The following is a 21,196-nucleotide window of genomic DNA, read 5'->3' as shown; positions in this document are numbered from 1 at the left end:
GTTGATGTGCTCACGTGCAGTGGGTATATTTAAGGCAAGGGCTAAGGAATAGACTTTGCATTTCGACCAAAAAGTGGTGTGGCATGTGGCTCCTACAGGAATGACAGGTTTCAGAGTAGCAGCCGTGTTAGTCTGTATTCGCAAAAAGAAAAGGAGTACTTGTGGCACCTTAGAGACTAACAAATTTATTTGAGCATAAGCTTTCGTGAGCTGTGGCTCTCGAAAGCTTATGCTCAAACAAATTTGTTAGTCTCTAAGATGCCACAAGTACTCCTTTTCTTTCTACAGGAATGAGTTCCACAGCTTTTGGTTGGCTCCGAAAAGCCCTGTCTTTCTGCACGGGTATGCTTCATCCTTCCAATAGACATTTCCATTTTGCCAGGGCATTAGGACTGTGACTGGCAGTCAAGGTCCCAGATGGAGTGTGAGGTGGTCTTTAAGGTGTCCTAGCCCCAGACTGTGAGAGCAGATGCTGAGCTTGGAATTCTGGAGGAAGCCAGTGGAGGGAGGAGAGTGCAGGTGTATGTGGCAGTCGGTGTTGCTTTCCCAACTGCCATTTTCTCAGGGCGGGTGCTTTCAAACCCAAGTCCACTACATTGCTGTAGTCCAGGTGGATGCAGTTTCCTCGCCAGCTGGAGGTGGCAGAATACTTTCCTCAGTCACGGTGCATGCTGGGTGTCAGTCTAGAAGAACTCTTAACATTCAGACTGAAGTGATGAGTTGTGGGTTTGTGTCCTTAGCCAGTGGCACCTGCATTCTGGCTACCTGCTTTTCAAAGTGTTTCCACTACCAACAAGCATTACTTCTATCTTGCTAAGGTTTAGCTTCAGCCAGCTCTGGGTCAGGATCTCAAGCACTCCTGAGTTCAGGGGAGTTCAGATCTGGGTTCTATGTTTGGGTCATTCTAAGGATAGGCCCTCTGATGGGGTGTACAAACCCCACACTGGAGAGCAAGGGGTTAAGGAACAGCTCTGGGCAAAGGCAGCCCCAAAACCTGCCCAAGCTGGAGGCAGGGCTGTAAAAAGCGGGGTAGAGCCGTTCAGAGACGGGCAGTGGGAGGGAGCAGACAGCTGCTCTGAGGGGAAATTACTGCCCAGGAGTACCGAGAGCGAAACCTGTGCAAACGCACAAAGGAGAAGCAAGGGTCAGAGTATGTGGGTGAGAGAGACTTGATTGGAGTGATTTACTCTGGGAAGCTGAAGGAGACAGGGGTAGGAAGTCGTCCAGGGTGGCTTAGCACAACAAGATGTCGGATGTAGCTGTCCACCTTTGGGCCCTGGCCTGGAGCCCAGAGGAGAGGGTGGGCCTAGCCTCCCCTACTCACTCCAAGAGGACAATACTACAACAATAGCCTTCACCTCTGGTGAGAGACCAGCTGGAAAAGACTGTGATTATTCATGGGCCCAGCCCCCAAAGCCCCTGTGCTAAAGGGGAGGACTGGAAATCCTTGGGGGGGAGGTGCTGAAGGACAGGACAGCACTGGACTATACTTCAAGGGGGAGACATCCTGCTAACCACTGCCTGACCACAAAGCAGCACTGTTGATGGTTGTTCACCTTGTACAGGCCATTAAGAGAAACTCAGATCCAGAGTTGGCTTTGGATTATGAACTCCCCCAAAACTCAGGGTGTTTATCTCTGGGATATTGGCTTGGGGCCATCCATGTGACCTTCTGTGATTCTATGTCTGACTCCCGGAAACTGGTTGAAGGCATGACTCATCTGGTTGGCTCACATTCACTTCTATTGGCCTTAAGGGGTGGGTATATAACTAGTGTTGCTTGTTAAGCACGGATGTCATGCCCTGCCTAGTAGTAGACACAGAACAGAGTCTTTGCCAGAAAGAGCAAGAGTTGGACACCTGGTGCCTGATTCCGCTCCAGCTGAAATCCTGCTGTAAATGTCTCGCAGCTAAGGAAGGGTTAGGAGCTGTACATTTCAGCATAGCCACATTTTGGAATAAAGGCAACTATCCAAAAATTCATAAATATCTTTGTTATATTACATGGTTGCAGCAGTCACTGAAGTATGCCAATGTATGCCCATGAGAGTAAGTGACCATCCAAGAACAGAGACAATTAATAAACAAAGCAGCTACCATAGGTCCTGTCGCTGCCCCTTTAAATCTTCTCCTCTCCTTGAAGCTCAGTTCTTATATGTTGCTATAGTGAATCTCCATGGCAATGACCCTAATCAGTGAGAGGGGGAATGTAGGGGACGCATGCTCAGTGTGGCTGCAGTGGTTCCCTTAGCTGCTTGTTACTGCCATTTCCAAGGGTCTGTCACAAAAGACAGAGGAAGATCAGGCACTTAGCAAATTAGTAGTTTGGGTGAGTTTCATGTCCAAGTGCATGGCCCGTGGCTGCATTGGGGTCTGTGTGTGTGTGCATGTGTACCTACGGCTGTCATTTCACATCTGCTTCATTAGGCTGAATGTGCTGGGAGCAAACAATTGATCTTTCCTATTTCTTCTTGTTTCAGGCTGGGAAGGAAGCTTTAATTCTTGATGATAATAATGGCGTCTCCTTCTGTCTGGAGAGCGATGTGGATGGCAATCCCGTTAATTTCAGTGGTTGGCCTATTGAGTGTGAAGCTGGTCGGGGCCAGTCAAGAATCTGGGAGTGTCATTCCAGCAGAAAGTATGTACTCCTGCCACACTATGATGGCTCAGATTCAGAAGCAGAATTTCTGCATTGTTTATGTCCCTTACTTCATTCAGTGAATGCACAAATTTCATGAGCTCCATGTGTAGGCTGCCCTTCTGAATTTTGTTGGGAAGTGCAAATTGTTTTTTAACACACTAGGAAAGTCAATTAAATGTGTGCATTATTATTATTTTTCATTAGCACTTACTTGAAAACAAAGTAACTACTAAATATATTTTGATGTTATCTTAAACCTGTATAGTCTTAGGTCATTTTTGTTTTCTTCCAGAAGTCTGCAAGAAGATACTCTAGGTGTGCAATTGTACACATGAAATCCTTACTAGTCTGGATACTGTTACAGGCAAACTGTTGCTTAGTTGTGCTAGGGTGTCGCAGGATGTTTTTTATGTCTTTTGTTATTTGACTGGAACAAGGCATATTGGGCTGGATTCATCTTTGGCGTAAGCCCAGTGGATTTTTAGACAAAGGAATTTGACTCACAGAGTTTATCCCTGAAATGGATGTGGAATTCTGGAATTGCACTGCTGTACATCAGAGCAAAATATTAAAATGTGAGTTAGCCGTCTGAGCACAGGTCTGGGAGCCAGGAACTCCCAAGTTCTAATCCCAGCTTTAGCACTGACTGCCGTTGTGGCCTTGGACCAGTCACTGATTCAGTTTCACCCAGTGAAAAGAGGAGGATAATAGTAACAGAGATGATGTGAGGATGTTTTGAGAAGATAGTGTTGTAAAGTGATCTGACAATGAAAAGTGCTCCAGAAGCGCAGAATGGCCACTCCCTAGAGCGATAAAAATATCAGGCTGCTCTCACTGAGAGTTTTAAAAAGTGTGGAAGGTGACTGCATAAATAAAACTGGTCCCTAAATGTAAATCAGTGTTAGATTTTATCACAGCCATCTCCATTGATTCTCCTGCCACCAAAGCTTTTAATTCAAAAGTTGATTTGGTCACTGCATTTTACTTTCCTGGGATAACATAGCTGCTTTTCAGATGAACCCTTGGTACCCACACGGGACTAGAGGCTAAAATCCCTGTTCTGTTCTTTTCTGTTCTAGTCTCCTCTTTATTAGAGAGACAGTGTTAAATTCTATTTTTCTTGTTCTATTGAAACTCTTCTATTGCCCTCATCACGGTAGCATCCGAGCACCTTCCAGTGGTGCATTAATATATGTGCCCTGTGCTATGTGTTAATATTAGCAAAGGTGAGGCAAACAAGTGTGCTTTGCACATTAAATGGAAGGTTAGTGAAGCATTATGATGGTTCTTTGTTCATGGCAGTTCATTCCCCAGTCGTGGGCTCCTGACTCCTTCATAGACGATCTCCCTCTGTGTGGTAGAGAGTTCTATTGAACAGCACTGTCAACCATGCTCTTCAACCCTGAGCTTTTAGATACCCTCGGCTCAGGCTGTTGAGCACCTTGAAGATTCAGAACAAGGCTTTGCCTTTGACATAATATGGTACGGGAAGAAGCCAGTGCAGTGAATGGAAGACAGGTATGATGTACTCCTGTAGTTGGTGCTGCTATATAGGTTCTAGGTGGCATTTCCTGAGGGCCCGCGACATTTTGCCCAGGTAGACAGCATTGCTTGCCCCAGTCCAACTGGGAAGTGAGAAAGGTGTGTATAACGGAGGGCAGGTCATTGTCTGTCGGGACAGCTATAAAAGGTAGAATGCTTTGCTTGCGATGCTGCAATGTGAGAACTTAAGGCCAGTGAGGAATCCAGGGGCATCCCTGAGTGAATTGTTGGTGAGTATCTTTAACCAAAGGAGACTGCTTGTGGCAACAGACTACTCAAAGTGCTTTCTTCTGCCCACTTCCTTAAGTTCTGTCTTGCTTGGGTTCATCTTCAACCAGCTGTTCTACATCTGTGAGCTGAGCTTGCCCTATCTTGACAGTAGTGGCAAGGCTGTATGGGATGAAGGATAGGTAGAGCCATGTCCCACCTGTGTATTGTTAGCACCTAAGTGCATGTCATCTGACCGGTTCACCTGGTGGCTGCATGTAGATGTTGACTAGGCCTGGAGAGAGTCCTTGACTCTTGAGGAACCCCACAAGTGTGGGGTGTCATGGTGGAGGTGTTAAATTAGTATGGGCCCTACATTTAAGTTTTGTCAAAGAACTTAACAAGTGTGGGGTGGGGGAGGGAGGCTTACCAAACCTAATAAACCCAGTGCAGGAGAGCATTTGCACTCCTTGCTGCTGCAAGTGAGAACAAGGACACTGGCAGATAGTTTCTGCAGTGTGGGAATCCTGCCAGCCAAGACTGCATGCTTCAGGGCAGGCCTGGGAGATGCATGATGAAGTGCACTTTGCTATTGCTATGAGCAGGAACACCATGTAGCTTCCAGCTACTGTGTGCTGCTGACTGCAGTACACATAAGAGTGCTCGGGCGAGTACCAGGCACTCCCTAGCTGGCAGACTACACCCTCTTGGGCAAGTGGTGTATGGGCTGATGAATTTACTGGTCCTGCCTGCTAGAGTTCTCTTGACCTTGTCTTGCTATACCTTGCCCTGCTGTTTGGGGTGGAAGGAGGCTTCAGATGCCCGGTCCCGTTTCCCACTTTGCTCACAAGTGAAGCAGAGAGCAGGACCTAGCTGATTATGAATAGTAATTAGCAATGAATAATCAGTACCTTGTACTTAGTGCTTAACATCTGCAAAGGACTGTGCAAACATTAAACAATATCAGCATTTTTAGAATAGTTTTCTTTAAATTTCAATGAAAACCCTGTTGTGTTTATAACCCGAACACGATGACCTTATGCTGGTGCAGGAGAGCTTGAAAATGGGAACCAGCCAGTCTAGTTTCACAGTCCAAGCTGCACAAAATGCAAAGAGTAAATAAATTGCACACATGACGGAAAGTAAATTAGTCTTCTGAAATTATTTCAGTTTCAGTTGTTTACTAGGAGGACCGTAGAAACACAAGCAAAGCATTTTTCAATTTCCATGTAGACAGAATCCATTTAAATTTAATTATACTAGAATCTTGAGTGTTCTCATTTTGCACAGACCTGTTAAATCGTCCCCCACAAAATGCCAGCTGGTCCCCACTCCTCAGAAAAGATTGAATAGCAGATTCAGAATGTTGTACTGAGCTCTCGAGGTCATCATTGTGGCAAAATATACTACAGTAATCGTAGGTGCATCCTATAAATCATTACACACAATTAAAACAGCCCTGCCCTTGTTTGTTTGCTTAGGGTGAAATTTGCCAAGGGACAGCACAAGGCTGAGGCTCCACATTCAGGGTGTAACTGGGGTTAAGTGGCACATAGACCTTGAGATGACCCTCTTCAGAGGTAAATTTCAGCCTCACTCTAGCACACATCCTTGGGGAATCTTCACTGTCCCCAGTCATCAGTGTGAGGTTCTGAAAACTAATGCCCATCAGTTTCTGCCCTGCTCGCTGATGGTTTTTGTGAGGGGCGTAGTCAGCGTTTGACTGCAGATTGCAGTGTCGCTTCCTTATGCAGACAGAGACAGGTGTCTCATCTTGAGATGAGCATTTCTTACTTTCATTTTTGCACCACCAAGTTCTGATGTCGTAAATGTTTTAGTGACCACAACTTCAGTGTGGGCAGCTCCTTACCGTACCGAGTCATCGCAAGATTCTCTCACAAAAGACATGCAGTAATTTAAGAAAGTAGGCTGCGATGCCAAGCTAATGATATGTTCACTGATAAAAGAAGGAAAAAGCCAGTCTTCTTTCCGCTAGTTCTCATTAGGTGCTCAGCAGTTAAAATGATTAAACCAGAAACCTTTAAAAAAATCCCCTTTTGTTTAAACCATTCCAAATCTGTGTTACTTTAAAGGTTGGCTCATAGCCAGCCCCTCTCCACCACTCAAGCCAGCCCTGGAGAACAATGCCTTTGCTGATGAAACCACACTTGTCATTTATAGGGGAATGCCTCTTAATGCAGTAATGTCCATGCCTGGCAAGGATCAAGAAAAATGGAGAAGAGTTAGAAATTTGAGTTCATATCATAGGACAGCAACAATGGAGGTTCAGAAAAACGGGATCTCTGAGGAAAGGTTAAAAGAATGTGGACTGTTGATGTCTTGCCTTAGTTTCGCTCTGGACTGATGTCCACATATGTACAGATGTGCTATAAAGCAAACAGTTCATTCTCATCACAATCATCCACATTAATCAATGAGAATACAATTATAAACTACAGACAATAAAATGTTAACTTAGAAAAATATTCATATTGCATAGATAGTTAGTTATAAATTGCCAAGATGTTAAAGAAAGGCTATCACTAAAGCTTTTGAACACTACAGAAGATATTCACCTATCAGAAATGCCTGAGACACAGTGATATCCTTCCTGATTAGGTGGAAGAGGGAAGGAAAAAAAAAAAGGATTAAGTCACTCTTACAAAATTATCATAAAAGTGTCTTGCTGGTTCCAGAATGGGGATGGGGTAAAGGCAGTTTCCAGCTATCTGAGTCTCTCCAGTTCAAAGCTCAGCCACACGAAGATCAGTGTGTAACAATGTGAGAGATGCTTGCTCACCTCATCCACACAACCAAGGCACTCGTTTGGCTTCTGCTGCAACTTAGAGGAGCCTCAGGGCTGTCGGAACTTTTCCTGGTGGATAATGGCCCCCAAAGGGTTGTTATGCCTGCTGTGGATTGACGGAGCACAGAAGTGCTTTGACTACATCCCTCTCCTCATTCCTCTTTTAATACACTCCCTACACCAGGGACTCCCCCACACTGAGGTTCTCGTCAGCTGTATGGCTAAGGCAGCTTTCTGACCACTTTGCATTGTCAGAACAGCACAAAGGGGCTGTAGATGGGCCAGGATCTGGTTCCCTATCTCTGGGAGTGGATGCTCTGTTATCATTGTACATCACAATCTCCTTATTTCCTGTTTATCCAGAGGTTGCAGTTTTATATGATGTATTTCCCTTCAGAGGGCAGGCTTTCTTAATTCATTAGTCAAATGCAGGAGACTGAGATCTAGACCAGTGTTGGGTGGGCAGTGTCGGTGGTAGTCCATTGGGGGCCCTAAGCAGGAATATTTCCCTCTCTCCCCCAATATGGCAGCAGCTGAAAGGAGAAAAACCCAGATTTGGCATGTTCCCTCGCCAAGACATGCATGAGGGATTCTGAACAAATAACTTGTCTGTATCATTTCTGGAACCACTGAAAATGTCTCCATAGTGTCTTATCCTGCAGGGAGCTGACCCATTCATGTGAGGGTCTGAGTGCTTCCACTCCAGGGAAGTGAATGGGAGTTGAAGGCATGCAACACCTTCCAGAGTCAGGTTCTTCAGCAGCTTTGGTCCAGCTTTTCAAAAGCAGGTGTGCAAAAACGTTCATGTATTTTTGCAATGACACGTGAACATGTGATTTGCACATACAGGCAGATACTTTTGTGTACATGCAGCCTCATTCTGTGCATGCACACTGGGCGTTTTGTGTGTGCAACCCAGGTGCATTCACGTTGTTAAATGCACTTTTCTCGGAAATACAAAATCATATTTTCTCTTGGCATTGCCATGATGTCAATTCCATGCGATTTCAGTGACGTCTTTCTACTGCACCCTTTCCCAGGTCGCCCCTGTGTTGACTGCCATGCATTTGAATTCATGCAGAGGGCCCTGCAGGATTTAAAGAAGACGGCATACAATCTAGACACACGGGTAGGTGTTACCTTAGAAATGATACTTAGGCTGAATGCACCAATTCGCTTTGACTGAGTAAAGCTGACATAACATCTTTTGCTGACTCATTTTCATTTCCAAACAAATAGGACTGTACTATGCAGATGTTTTGGGGACAAGCAGAGATTAGTAGATTTTAAGGCCAGAAGGGACCATTGTGACCATCTAGTCTGATTTTCTGCATTACACAGGCTAGAGAACTGCAGCAACTGGTTCCTGCATCTAGCCCACATAGGGAGAAGGAAAAGAGGAGAGGAGAAGAGTAAGAAGGGTGACTTACCTTTCCCATCACAATCATAGAAATGTAGGGCTACAAGGAACCTTGAGAGGCCATCCCCCTGTGGTGAGGCAGGACCAAGTATACCTAGACCAACGGTGGCCAAACTTAATCCGAGCCACATATGACACTCTTCAGACATTTGAGAGCCGGGGTGCGCCTGACGGGCTCGGGCTTCAACCCCACGGGAGGTGCCTGCTGGGGCTCGGGGCTTCAGCCCTGCTTCTGCTGAAGCCCTAAGCCCTGGCAGGTGTGCCCCACGGAGCTAAAGCCCCAAGACTCCACTCCCCACTGTCAACACATGGGGGAGAAAGGTTGGGTCAGGTGGCCCCACCCAGGTTTGCTGGCCCTGCTCAGTCACATGGTTCCACTGGGCCCCTCCATGCATGGCAGTTGCTGGAGCCAGCAAGCTGGGGGCTGCGGCCAGGGGGAGAGGCAGCGGCAAACAGCTGGGAGCTGCAGGAAGAGCTGCTGCTTTTGCTGATGCCTCTTCCTTGGAACTAAAGCAGCAGCCCCTCCCTGCAGCTCTCAGCCACTGCCTCTCCACCTAGAGCTAACATCTGGAAGCTGCAGGGAGGGGCCACTGAGGTAAGAGGGGGGGCATGTCTGGGGGGCATGACTTAAGCTATTGCAGGGCCAAAACTTTAAATTGTGCCCCCCAACACTCAGCCGGTACCAGTCATCTCTGGCTGAAGCCCCTAACCCCACCACCCCACTGCAAGGTAGAAACCTTGAGCTTGCCCCCCACATCTGGTAGGTGGATAATGGGGAGACCGGGGGGGCGGGCGAGGCTCCACAAGCCGCACTTTCAACTATAAAAGAGCCGCATGCGGCTCGTGAGCCACGGTTTGGCTTCCCCTGACCTAGAAAATTGCTGAGCGGTGTTTGTCTAACCTGGGTTTTTTTAAACTTTTCCTCATAGGTCTGGTTTTCTAATCTTTTCTGTTGCTCTCCTCTCTACTCACCACAATTTGTCCTCATTTTTGTTAAATTGTGATGTCCGGAATTGGACACAGTGCTCCAGTTGAGGCCTCACCAATGCCAAGTAGAGGGATACAATTACCTCCCATATCTTACATACGGACTCCTGTTAATACACCCCAGAATGTGTATCTGCCTCACACTGTTGGCTCATATTCAATTTATGATCGACTATAATCCCCAGATCCTGTTCAGCAGTACAATCACCTAGCCAGTTATTCCCCATTTTGCAGTTGTGCATTTGATATTTCCTTCCTAGATGAAGTATTTTGCACTTGTCTTTATTGAATTTCATCTTGTTGATTTTGGACTAATTTGTCAAGGTTGTTTGAATTCTAATCCTGTCCTCCAAAGTGCTAGCAACCCCTCCCAGCTTGGTGTCATTTGCAGATTTTATAAGTGTACTCTCCACTCTGTTATCCAAGTCATTAATACAAATATTGAGTAGTACTGGAGCCAGGACAGATTCCTGCGGGACCCCAGTAGATACGTCCTCCCAATTGGAGGACCCATTGATAACTACTCATTGAGGATGGTCTTTCAACTAGTTTTATGCCCCCTTATAATAATTTAATCCAGACCACGATTTCCTAGCTTGTTGTTTGAGAATGTCATGCAGGATTGTGTCAAAAGCCTTACTAAAATCAAGATGTATCACAACTGCAGCTTCCCCCATCTATTAGAGCAAGAACCCTGTCAAAGAGGAAATTAGGTTGGTTTGATATGATTTGTTGTCAAATTCATGTTGGCTGTTACTTATCACCCTTTTATCCTATAGGTGTTTACAAACTGATTGCTTAATCATTTGGTCCAGTATCTGTCCAGGTATTGAAGTTAGACTGACCTATCAAAAATTCCCTGCATCCTCACCATTCCCCTCTTTAAAACTAGGTTCTTTGTTTGCCATTTTCCAGTCCTCTGGGACCTCACCATTCCACTGTGAGTTTTCAAAGATAATTTCTAACGGTTCTGAGATTGCTTCAGCTAGTTCCTTAAGTACCTAGAAAGAATTTCAACAGGCCCTGCTGACTTGAAAACATCTAACTATTATATTTATTAGAGCATAAGCTTTCATGAGCTACAGCTCACTTCATTGGCTGTAGCTCATGAAAACTTATGCTGTAATAAATTTGTTAGTCTCTAAGGTGCCACAAGTACTCCATTTCTTTTTGCAGATACAGACTAAAACAGCTGCTACTCTGAAATCTAACTATTATGTAACCTATTCTTTCCCTAGTTTGGTTTGCCTTCCCTTGTTATAATTAACCTTTTTAGTGAAGACTGAAACAAAACAGGCACTGAACATCTTAGCCTTCTTAATGTCACCCATTATTAGCTCTCCTTCCCTTCTAAGCAGAGGACCTACACTTCCCTTCATCTATCTCTTCTTCCTAACATATTTATAGAACTTTTCCTTGTTGCCTTTTATGTCCCTTGCTAGGGGTAACTTATTTTGTGCCTCAGCCTTTCTGATTTTGTCCCTACATGCTTGTGTTATTCTTTTGTCCTCCTACTTAGCAATTTTTTGTAGGATTCCTTTTTGATTTTCAGTCACCACTCAGCAATGGCTGTTAACAGGACAGCAGCAGAAGGTGGAAAGTGGAGAGAGACAGTAGAGCAGCACTGACAAAAGAGAATGGGAGCACAAAGGAGGAGGAAAATCTTATGTGGTGTCACATTTACACCCATCATTGGTGCCAGCTCATAATAAACCAGCTTAAACAGCTCACATGGGTGCCCAAGCATTCTGGTTGCTTTGCTGATAGCATGATCAGGTACAGTATATGACATACATGGGTTTTTGTGTTTGGGCTGGTTCACATTAGAACTTTGAACGGGTTTAACACAATCAGTTTAGTTAAACTTGGTGCAAAACCCAAACATAGATGCACTTAGGGAACTGTGCACTGATATAACCTAAGGCATGAATTTAAACAGATATCATAAAACCATAGCAACTCCCTGTGCGGATGCTCTTTTTTCAGCATCAGAGTGGTCTTGTTGGTTTAGCTTAAGTTGTTTGGGAACAGGTTTACATTAATCTGAACTAAGAGCATCTATACAGGAGTTTGCACTGGGTATAACAATATTGGTATAAAAACTGATTTAAATTAAATTGGTGCCACTTTCCTGTGTAGACAAGGCCTTAGATTGTATTAACTGCTAAACTGGTCTAGCCTGTGTCAAATTAATCTAAATTGATTTAAACAAGGGTTAAACTATTTTAAGTATGTCTGTGTACCTTTGGGGTTTGCACCAGTTTAACTAGATCTATTTAAAACTGATCTAGCTGAACTGGTGCAGGTTTTCTAATGTGGACCAGAATTAGTGTTTGTTTTATTTCAGTCTTTTTAAAATTTCTGGGAGCCAATTATGGGGATAAAATAATAACATGAGATATATCCTTCGCGTAGTGTTTCATGTCTTGGTTGGCAAGGAGACCCAAACTCATGTTATTTTGTCATTATAAATGGCTCCATGAGGCAAACAACAAAAACAAAACAGCGCTATTCAAAATATAAACATAGAGCCCAATGCCAGGGAATTGGGCTTGATTTGGGTTCCTGCAGAACCAGAATACAAAGCTCTAGAATACAGAAAATCAATGCATGATCCATTTACCATTGTTAACAATGAATATGGATATTAATCCAGAAGTATGAATGGACACATCTGAACAAGATGGAATTTATGAATTTAAAATGCACTACACTCTGTATATGCTGTCAGAAGGGAAAAATCATTATTATGTAATAAAGCACCTCTCTGTGTGCATTATCTGAAATTTCTTCTTTTTACCTATGAGCTCAATAGCCACAGCCAAGCATGAGTTTTATACAGCTTCCACTGTCCAAAGCTATTCAGTACTTTTGATCATTGCGGTGCCTTTAGCCAATTAGAGATTATTGCCACCTGTCTCTTTAAGGTCATGGTCTGCTGAAATCATCATTCACAGCTGGTTAATCTGAAGAACTGTAAACATATCAAACAAAACTGTTGCCTTGCTCTGCCGCTGCTTTCTGTGACCTTGTGCAGTCACAGAATGCCCAAATCGGTGAGGTACTGGTTGCAGCCTGGAAAGTCCTGACGGCCCTCAGCTCCCATTGATCAGCAAACTGATCAAGTCTGGATTCTCCATACATTAAGGGCTACTTTTCAACTCCAATATAGGCACTAAAATAATAATACACCACTAGGAAGTGGCAAGGTAACAATGAATATGGTTATTCCAGTGCAAACCCCTAGGGCAGGTGTGCTCCTGTGGAGCTTATGCAGAGGCGCTTACTTTGGGAGGTGTGGCTGATATGTATTTTACTTGGGATGAGGCTGCACTGCTTTGCACTGATGCAGTATGCCTACATTAGGGGTTTCCACTGCAATGATGTAGTGACACCAGCGCAAATTGCCTTAACGCAGACAGGGCCTTATGGGGAAGACTAGGAAGAGATAACCAAGCGCTATCTAAGTTACAACTGACAAATTCCCATTGAATTTTGACAAGATAAATCTCAACAGGATAGAGCTCTTGCTTACCATGCACAATGAGACTTTCAGCAGTGCAGTTTTACCACTCTATGCGCGGAAAGAAAGGAGGATAACACCATTACCAGGAAAAAAGAAAGGCTGCCAAAGATATGGATGAGTCTTACTGACTCTCTTCTTGTGTCTGATCTTTCACCATTGAAGTTAACGAGAACTTTTGCCTTTGATTTACAGTGAATCAGGATCGGTCCCTCTAAGCGAGGAAGATCTAAAAATACTAGCTGAAATCCTCCACAGGATGTCCCTACTAGTGGGTCTGATTAGACTGTGTCCTTGAAAGCATAAGTGACCAGTGTTCTCCATGTCTGCTGATGGTAGGACACAAGAAGTAAAGGGCTTAATCTGCCACAAGGGAGATTTAGGTTAGATATTAGGAAAATCTTTCTAACTGTAAGGATAGTTAAGCACAGGAATAAGTTACCAATGGAGGTTGTGGAATCCCCATCACTGGAGGTTTCTCAGGACAGGTTGGACAAACACCTGTCAGGGATGGTTTAAGTGTATCTAGTCTTGTTTCAGTGCAGGGGGACAGACTACATGACCTTTCAAGGTGCCTTCTACCTTCCTATGATTCTATCTTGCATTCTAGGAGTCAAATGGTGACTGATAATGGGAACAAACTACCCAGGGAAGTGGTGGGCTCTCCATCTCTTGAAGTCTTCAGATGAAGACTGGCTACCTTTCTCTAAGTTGTCGCTTAGTCATTTACAACTTAGTGGAATCAGCACAGGAGATAACTAGGTGAAATTCCATGGCCTGTGGAGATCAGGAGATCAGACTAGATGACTATACAGGAGATCAGACTAGATGACCCAACTGTCACTTCCGGCCTTATGAAAATTTCACCCTCAATTATCCTTGTTCCAAGTCAGAGTTTGACCCATCTCATCTTTTTATGAAGTTTTACGGCAAATTAATTTAATGTAATAACTCTAAATATTCAGAATACCTTTTACAAGAGCACAGCCTGCAGAGAAATGTTCTTTTAGGGGACTCCTGGGACCAATGGTAGCATTGATAGGGATCTTTTTGCATTCATTAGCTTCTGAGATTATTTTTGAACACTTCCAGATCATCTCTTCCAGCTTGTATAAGGACTGTGAGACTCACACAGAAAGCATGTGGTGGGAATGCCAGTGCGTTGGTCCTACACAAGTATTCAAATCCAAAAAGCTGCTATGGTGCTAAAATAATCTTATGTTGTCTGCTAGGCTTATGACAACAAGAATGTTCGCCTCGCACAGCTCTGAATCACACAAAGAGCGTTGTTTAATGACACACACTGCAGCATGAAGCCAATAATTGAAAGGAAAAATGAGCAAGCCTTCCATTCTAATGTCAAGGTGAAAGGCAAAGCTTTTGCGTTTAAAAGAAAAAGGGGTCTGGGGAACATAGGGAGGAGGGGAAAGCTGTCGAATCACAAATCAGAAATAGTGAAATTTGCCCTGTACAGAGAGTTAGCACAAAGCCAATGTGCTATTTAAGCTTACAAAACAGGGCTTCAGTTAGAGTTAGAACGTGAGCTGGCTGAATTTCACCCTAAAATATGTCTGAACTGGAGTCTGTGGTCCATTATTATTATTATTATTTATATTACCACAGTGCCTATGAGACCCTGTTGTGCTAGGCACTGTACAAATACAGAATAAAAAGACAGTCCCTGCCCCAAAGCGCACACAATCTAAGTATAAGACAAAAGAGACTACAGGTGGAAACAGACAGACAAGGGGAACACAAAAGAACAATGAGGCAGTTCTGGTCAGCCTGATAGGCAGCGGTTTTAGCACAACAGCTGCCTACCTAATGTCAAAGTTCTTTTTGTAGGCATCATGGCAAAGGAGAGTTGGCTGGTTAAAGGTCCTGTTAGTTCATTCAGGTTATCTACTCAAATTAATGAACACCTTATTGAAAATGCCAAAACACAAATGTTTGTGGTTTACCATAACCAATCTGGACAGGCTTCATGCCGGCTGTCTATGTCAGGGTAAATTTCACTCTTCCTGATCTGGGATTGGATTTAGCCTAGGGTAAACCATGAAAGTTTAGTTACATCCAGCAACAAATGTTTGTGAAGCGTCCAGACACTGTTGAGTTAGTGCCAACAGTCATGTTTTTATCGTGAGTCCTGTGCTATTTGGTCTGAAAGCCCCAGCTTCTGTAGTGATGGGAGTAGGTGGGAATTTCAGCTTTCATTTTTTTAAAAGTAAGTTTCTAACCCTCATGGTTACAGCACCAAACCAAAAAGACAAATAAAGACATTTATTTATTTGTTTGTTTTAATCTTGAATTTTTGAGCTAGTCTCCTGGGTTTTGAGAGTCTGACTCATGATTTCTGAGCACTTGGGTTTGGCAGTATTGTAACAGTATGTAACTGTAACATAAATTAACTCGAGTTAAAACAGGACCACAAGCTCGAGCCAAGACCTACCTTGAAAAGGTCCAGATTCAGAAAAGTTGGGGCAGGGAAGTTAAATTGACAGCCCCAAAGAATTCATTGGAGTTGTGCTGGATTTACATGTGTGTAGCTGAGAGCGGAATCGGATCCTTAGCACAGTAACTGGTACTATTAAATTATACAGTTCTGGGCACATCAATAGCTGATGTCTTCCTGTTAAGTGGAAGGAATTAAGAGTGTGACTGAGTGGAGTTTTTCCCAGCATTTATAAAAGACACTTCAATAAATTCTGACAATCTGCCCCTTGAGGTTAACTGTGAAAGTGAAAACATTAAAACCACCAAATATTTTCCATGCAGTTTAGTCTGTATTCCTCAGTTCTGAACATGCTTATTATGTACCAGTTTGCCAGGTAAGTCACCATATAAACCAGCTATAATAACCATGATTTCTCATTCCACAAGGCACCCTGACAATTGCAGTGCTGAGGGATTAGATCTAATCAATTATATATTCCTTTAAAGTGATATATTAAATTCCATGATTTAATGTTCTTTTGCAGACAGAAACCCTACTCCTGAGAGCAGAAAAGAGAGGCCTATGTGATTGCTTTCCTGCAATGCACTGAAATGAGCACTGGGACATGGCCAATGGACATTATTCATTTTAAAAATGCTATTGAATAAACTACGGACAGATTTATTGAGTACAGGTTGTGAGCATATGTCACAATGTAAGGAAAACATTGTTTTCATCTGTACAAATTCAACTGAGTTAGACCTTTTTTGCTTTGACATAGTTGATCATTACCGTATCTCTTGTCACACATGCTGAAATGTCAAAGAAGAAACAGCGCCAAAGTTGCACTTCTACGATTTATGTAACAATAGATTTACATTATTCTGAAATTTCAAGTCAAGTTTTGCCCTTGGATGTTCAGGCCAGGTCTTCCACAGATGTAAATTAGTATAGGTCCACTAAAGAACTATACCAGTTCATACCAACTGGGGATGAGGCCACAAGGGGTTTCCATTGGCTTTACTGATGACTGATGATGGGTGTATCCAATGTCAAAATATGACCCTACAAAAGCAGCTTATTCTACAATGATGTTCAGCTAAAGAGTTATCCACAAAAAGTCAGTTTTATATAGAAAATAATGGTTAACATTTACTGCTTTGCAGTGTGAATAAAGCAGTTATCTATCATATTAATATACCAGTTGTATCAGTATCTAGTATGTTATACACCGTTATTTGTATCTCACACCACTAATGTCTTCAGAGCCATACAGTAGATCTGATCTTGGGGTTTGGTTGGTTTTTTGGGGGGAGGAAGGGAGAGAAAGGGTTAACTTGGCTGGGGAGCGTGGGAAGGGAAAGTAATCAGCAACATTAGCAATCACATGAATGCTGCCTGGCAGCTTAACAGGATGTACCTGCCAAAACTTTCTGAAGAAATGTCCTTTATTAAGCAAACCACGTATTGGATTGAACCATTCAGCTGACCTTCTTCAGATGGTTTTGGCAGAGGCTTTACACAATGCCTATACCTCACTTAAGTCCCCGGTAAGTCCTATTTTGCGGAATTAAGTGGCACTTAAATTGTGCATAGCCTTTGAGTGGGCCTTCTGAATGGGCATGAATTTCACCCTACGGTCCTGCTGCAGCAAGCTGTTGATTGTTTCCTGTCTGGTGATCCTGCTAAGTGCCTTCAGCTCCCCACTGCCGTTAGTGGAAAATGAGGGTGCTCAGGACCTCTCAGGAGACACGCAGCAGTCTGCAGTAGCTAGCCATGTTACTCCTTTAAACCTTGCAAGTGAAATATGATCCCTTTTCAAGTCTTTCACCTCCATTTTGGCAAACAGCTTGTGGAAAAGTCTTATAGAAAATAACAAACTTTCTCCAGGGTTCTTAAACCGTCTTGTAGAATTAATAGAGAATTATATCTTGGCTATAGAATGCTATAGGCTGGTTTACAAGTTCTATAGAAACAGTATTCTCTGTGTGAAATGACCTAGGTTTTCAGAGTAATATCTATTCATTCTCATTGTTTAATTCCTATTGAATTCAATAGCACCTTTCCAGAAGTGACTGACTGGTTACTGTCGGGTTGCTCAGGAATGGTGGGGCTTCTACTTTTTTTCCTTAATGAAACAATTAGCTTTGAAACATTTATTATCATAATTACATAACTATAAATTACATACAAACTGAGATATGGGGAAGAACGCCAAGATTCGCTTTGGGGTTACCAGCATCCCTTGGGTTACAAGCAGTGTCCGAATTGCTAAACATTTTGGCAAAACTGGAGAATGGGGCGTTCTAAGCACAACACCCACAGGGCTGTAATTATAAAACCATGCTGGGGCTCAAGCCTGACAGCTTGCAGGAGGCATCCTGTAAACGGCTTCCACAAGCCTGACAGCTTGCAGGAGGCATCCTGTAAACGGCTTCCAGGGTGATATACCTGACTCATCCAAGATCCTGCTGCCAAACACCAACATCCTGTTGAACATCTCCAGATGTTCATTTGTCATTTACAACAACCAGTAAACAGAAATGACTCACAGTATCTGAATTCATTGTCAGTTGAGGAGGACCTTACGTGCTGCAGCTCTCTTGGGCCTGATCCTGCAGTCCTTTGTCAGTTTGGATGAAATTCAGCCCCGTGGGGAGAGCCAGCTGTAGATCTGTGCATCATTTAAATCCTCCTTAAGATGTGGGGCTCAGGTGGGATTTAAATGCATCAACCTTGAGCTGGCTTTCTGCATGGGGTGAATTTCACCCTGTGACTTCAATGGGAGTTTTGCCTGAGAAAAGACTTTAGGATTGGACCCCACATTCTCTAGGGAAAGGAAAGCTTAAACCTCCTCTCACTCTTCATTACAGGTGTGCATCATGCCTTGCACTTTGCAAGAGAAGCCACTTGTGCAGATCATCAGGGACCAATATTTACTGAGCCTGAGGTGCAGATCCCCCCTGCAGAGAAGTCAGGAAGAGTTTTGTGTGTAATAAGGGCTGCAGGACCAGGTTACAAAATAGAAAACTATTTCTAGTCTCATTGCACTGGACTCTAAAGTAGTTCACCATGGCTAGTGGGTAGCTGTAGATGTCTCTGCTACAGATCACGTATTTTTCTACAGGCAGAACACATTGGGTGAACCCCACCCCTTTGCAGAGAGACAGCACAAGGTCAATGCACCACTTAACTCCCACTTGGACTTAAGTGGTCTTGTGCTGACCTCTGCACAAGGAGTAAATTTCACCCTGTATGCATCATTGAACCTGTGGATTTTCTAGCACAGCCTCACCCTTTGGGGAGTGGGGGTAAATATAGTATCTATGGCTTTCTATCAATAGTTTGCATGCTTATTACTGTCGCAATAACTTAAAGAGTCTGAAAAGTCGTACAAGCAAATAATATTGTTTGGTATGTCATGCATTGCATTTAGAAAGTGGTCTATAGCATTTGAATTTTCACACACACATCGTATCATGAGTTTGAAGCAGAGTGAAAAATAGGTGGATGTTTGCCATGTAGAATTCATTGCAAGTTCCCAGCTATGACGGTAGCCATTATGTTGTATGTACTCCTCAATGTCTATAACAATAAAAGATGAGCTGTATTACAGCGCTTAATGTGCCCTTTTTATTGCTTTGGAAAATTGCATACATATGCAAAAATAAAATACTGTCTGTTAAATAAGAAAAAAATCTGCGGTGGAGTTAAGAGTCTTATACTAGGCACTGTATTTAAATACACGCTATTGTTGCATATGTATAAAACATAATTCGTTCACTCTCGTTTAAAATTGAAATTACTGTGAGTCATTTTATGTCTTTGAGGGAACTTCTGCATCCTGAAAGGATAAAATGCAAGTTTCTTATAATTAGCAAGGATGTTTTGTCTAGTGAATTGAGTGTGGGGCTGGGAGTTAGACACTTCTGAATACTAAGTCTGGCATGTTCAAATAGCTTGAATACCATGAATATGTGTTTCTGTTCATGCTGCAATCAGTATCAGTATCTGCTCAATTTTTGAACCCAGTTGCCCAAATTCTACCCTCACCTGCCCGTGTGTGTGTGTGTGTATAAAACTACAGCTTGGATTTTGTAAGGTGGCCTCATTTAATTTTAAAAGGATTGGCAGGGGACACCATTTTGAAAATCAAGCCGTTGCATCCTGTTCCTAGAATTCTAAAATGTGAAGTGCAGAGCTGAAGTATTTGGATTCCAAATCCCCATAACACGTTACAATTTACTTAGTATTTCTCACTATAGTTGAGTTGGCTCCAGGATTTCAGTCCAATCTGTTGTGTAAGTGCGTGCTATATATGTGAAATAATAAATAGAAGTCTCGTCTTTTCTGAGCAGAAAGGAAGGTCTTTCATCATCTTAAAAGCACTCTGGCACTAAAGATAGATGCTGTCTACAGCACATGTTGCTGAATATGACCAGTCTTCTGCCCACTGATACTGCAACATGCTTTTACTATGCCATGTATTATAGATGGGAACAGGATGTTGATAATTCTAACTTTTCTCAAGAGGGTAGAATTGCTCTAGAGTGTTAGTAAGGAATTCATGCTGTATAAAAAAGTGAAGAAAGTGAGGTGTCACTACAGATCTACATTATATGCAAAGCAACATCTGTGTTATAACAAACCTGTCTTCTGTGAGATTTCCTTTTCTTTTTAATTACTTTAAATAGTACTCCTGTACCTCACTGGTCAGACATAGGAGGGAGTTGTACAGGCCAGGGTTTAATGGGGTACAGTGTAGCACAAATAAAAACTCTACTGTAGTGAGGCAGAGTGGTTAGAGGACTGACCAATGGTCTGGGCTCCAGGAACTCTTGAGTTCTAACGCCCCTCATACTCTGTGGCCTACGCCTAAAGGATATTCAACAGGAGCTGCAAGCGCTCAGCACCTCCTAAATTAGGACATTTATTTGTGTGTCTAAGGGAGTAATTAGGGACCTGATGCAAAGCTTAGTCAAATCAATAGGAGTATTTCCACTGACTTCAATGGGCTCTAGGTGCCTAGCTTTAGACATCTAAGTTTGAAAATATTGGCTTTAACATCTCTGGGCCAAATTCATCCCTGATGGAACATCACGTAGTAGATGATTATGGCTCTGTGTCTCACTTGCTCCATCTGTTAAGTGGGAATAAGTATCTTTGTAGAAAGAAATACCAGAGTAATTGCCTAAAGCACAGATTTATCACTATTGTAAGGTGGAGTCTTTTGACTCTAGAATGCTATAATGCTTCTTTTTGAAGGGGAATGCTGTAGAGGCTGCTTAGCTAATGTTTGTACAGTGCATTGAAGATGTAAAGTAGAAAATATTATAATGCATTTCAGTAGTTTTATGAAATGACTGATTTTTATAGTGCGTGAATAATGAAAAATCTTTTCTTGAAATATTGGTTTGAATATTTAAATGAATTTGCCTCAGTTGTCTCCATGTTCCTTTCATGTTTGAACATTCACGTGGTTAAATGTCAGTACCACAAATGGACACAACAGCAAGTTTTCAGATTGCTTTTTGCTTTCTGGGGTGATTCAGACCAGAAACCTGAGGCTAAGGTTCTAATCATCGAATCAGGGACCAGACACCATACCATGTGATTTATGTGACCAATCACAACTA

General features: G+C 43.0%; 1 long non-coding RNA gene across 1 annotated transcript; it reads left to right on the top strand.

Annotated features, from left to right (window-relative positions):
• The first annotated feature begins 2,588 nt into the window (after positions 1-2,588).
• Positions 2,589-19,178, top strand: LOC119854244. Its single transcript, XR_006280587.1, has 3 exons — positions 2,589-2,638; positions 8,237-8,325; positions 18,434-19,178. It is a non-coding gene; the product is annotated as an uncharacterized LOC119854244 (long non-coding RNA).
• The last annotated feature ends 2,018 nt before the right edge of the window (positions 19,179-21,196 follow it).

Source organism: Dermochelys coriacea, chromosome 4, assembly GCF_009764565.3.
Source record: "Dermochelys coriacea isolate rDerCor1 chromosome 4, rDerCor1.pri.v4, whole genome shotgun sequence".
In the NCBI taxonomy this organism is placed as follows: domain Eukaryota; kingdom Metazoa; phylum Chordata; order Testudines; family Dermochelyidae; genus Dermochelys; species Dermochelys coriacea.
Note: the sequence above shows the minus strand (reverse complement) of the source record. Positions and strands in the feature narration are given on the sequence as shown.